The following is a 2,881-nucleotide window of genomic DNA, read 5'->3' as shown; positions in this document are numbered from 1 at the left end:
CACACACACATACACATGCACACCCCTTCCATCCTTTTGCCTGTGCTCACTGCCCATATCTTTCTCCTTTCTCTCTTCACCCCTCCTTCCTCTTGCTCCCTACCCTCCCCCTCTGCCTTCCATCTCCCCCCCAAACCCCCATCCTTCTGAAACAGAGTGTGTATTCTGCCACGCACACACACACACATCTCACACACGTAGAAACTGTCGCTTTAGTTCTCCCCTAGGAGTTTGTTTCTTAACTTCGGCTGACCTGGAGGCCGCTCTCCTGTGTGTGTTTGTGGTGCATGTTCTGTGTGTGTCTGCGTGTGTTTGTGTGTGCGGTGGCACATGCGTGTTTATAATGCGGACCGTGCTATGGGGGGGTGGTGGTTAGCATGTTTTTGTGTGTCTTAGCGCTGGCTGATCCACACATGATCCCCTTAGGGCTGGCGGGGAGAGACACACACACACACACACTCAAACACATGCACTTTCATCCACACCCAGACACACATGTGTACACACACACACACACACACACAGTCTTATGGACATTCACACATGTAAGCACACATGTATATGCAGGTATACATGCACCCACCACACACATACACACACACTCACACGCACAGTGGGGTTCTGTGGGGCCTTATCCCATTTCACCCCTGAGGCTTTTCCACCAACAAGGGACCGGTGTTGGAACTAGTTTATGAACAAAATTTTTAGCATTTTCATTACAAAACACTGGTTCTCAGACATTAGAATTGACCTGTTCTGGCCACTTAAACCTGCTTTTCTAGAGCCACAGCAGCCCTGAAGATTGGGGGTAGGGTGATGTCATCACCATGTAAAACCTAACATCATTCCTAGGCAACCACAAGTGTCCTAGGAAACCAGATGTGTCATGAGCAAGGAGAAGAGTTTTGAGGTTCAGTTTGGAGATTTTTTTTTGTTGTAGAATTAAAAGTAAAAGCATTATTCATCTGTCAGAGGCTAAGAGGTTTGATTCTTAATGTGCCAAGCCTGAATGTGGAAAGAGATGCACAAATCCAGCTCCTCCAGAACAATCGAATAACTACTAATATTCACAAAGGACTAAAAAGAAAGTCAACAAGTGGCCACAAAAATAACAACGGAGGGAATTTTTATTTGCTCAACTCTATGATCAGACATATACTACCAGATAAAACAACTGGGGAACTGAATGTAGCAACTGACATGTTTTTGACAATGTTGCCACCAACTACCTGAGATGAATGTTCTTTAAATTACAATATAACAAATGTGTAACATGGGGGTTTCAACCAGAGACATCATACGGGTTCACAGCTCTTTGCCCTTGATTGCACTTGAATGGTTGACGTGTGACAATAGCTGAAAGAGAAATGAATCGTCATAGTTGGGGTGAGGGGCAGGGTCAAGTTTAGGGTCCATCCAATCAGGTTCTTTGTGGGTGCCATAATGTAAAAACTCTTTGGAAGAGAAATTATGCTTCATCAGATTGCAATAGTGATGACAAATTGGGTATGATAATTGCTGCAACTATGATTGTGTTTTGTACATAAGCTACATAGTGCAATGATTGTAATTCTACGTTTACTCCGAAGTGGTGGATCTCAATTGGTCATCAACAACCAGAGACGTGCCAAGTGTCGGCAATAGTAGACAGCACAATCCTAGTTTGGAGAAGCAAACATGAACATGGAAGCTAACGGCTTGGACACATGTGAGCAGTGCGTGACGGCTGCTGCACACCAGCTCTTCTACTGCTGCTAGCACTCTCTTTCTACACTTAGTTTACCTATGATAGATACAATAAGTACAAACAAATCAAAACTCACAGAGAGGTTTTAATCTGAAACAGATACAGGAGGTGTTGAGTTTAAAATATACATACATGTCTGTGACATATTCTATAGATATAGACACTGAAACTGTAGTGAAAGGTGTATTTGTTGCTAGCCTTTTTATTGTCTACTTTTGCTGGGAACCGTGAATGGCTCACAGAAAAAAAATAAGCGAGACCTATACACTGGTGTAGCATTGCTGCAGCCTGAAAAAAAAGGCAGCGGGCCTTTTTTAAGTGGATAAAATATGTTTGGTTGCTGCCCCCACCCACAGTTGTACATTTCTCTGCTTCCATGCCGGGACTCCTGTCTGCTTCTCCAAACTGTGGGTGGTTCTGACTGCCTTCTACACTGACTGGATATGTACCTCATACAACCCTATGTCACTTTAAGCTTTTCCTTAGATAAAGATATATATTTTTATACCCTTTATGGACAGCATTTAATGTATTTACATGCTGTAATTATCTCTATTCATAGTAGTTTTTATTATTAGTGGTGGAGTCGGCCATTCCCAGGCAGGATTTATGTTCTTTTTACCCTCCCGAGCAATTCATAAGAAACAATGCAGTATGGAATGCAGTGTTACTATTCGTTATTGTATCTCATTGATGCCAGCCTTGCTGTTTATTGTTCACTCTCCTGAAGCTGTATTAGATCTGTATTATGTTACTATAATGGAAGCGACAATTTCTTACTGCTGCTGCCTCACAATACAAGTGTTCAACTGGCAAAACAAGGAGAGCTTTTATTGTGAAACACTTACATGAAATGCACTATATTTGTCTCTGTGTTTCGCACCAGTACCACCAGTAACCACCAAATCAACCAGGGTTAAAATCTTAAAGATTATAACTTTAGAGGACCAATGTGTAGGATTTAGTGGCACCTAGTGTTAAAGTTGCAGATTGCAGCCATTTGAATACAGCTCAGCCTTTCCAGTGTGTACAAAAAACAACGGTGGTGAAAGAGTTAGTGTCTGCTTTGTCTATTCTGGGCCCCTGTAGAAAAACATGACAGTTCAATATGGCGGCCTCCATGAAAGAGGACCC

The sequence above is a fragment of the Morone saxatilis genome, unplaced genomic scaffold, assembly GCF_004916995.1.
Source record: "Morone saxatilis isolate NCDOM2014 unplaced genomic scaffold, NCSU_SB_2.0 Contig3, whole genome shotgun sequence".
In the NCBI taxonomy this organism is placed as follows: Eukaryota; Metazoa; Chordata; class Actinopteri; family Moronidae; genus Morone; species Morone saxatilis.
This window is presented reverse-complemented; position numbering follows the sequence as displayed.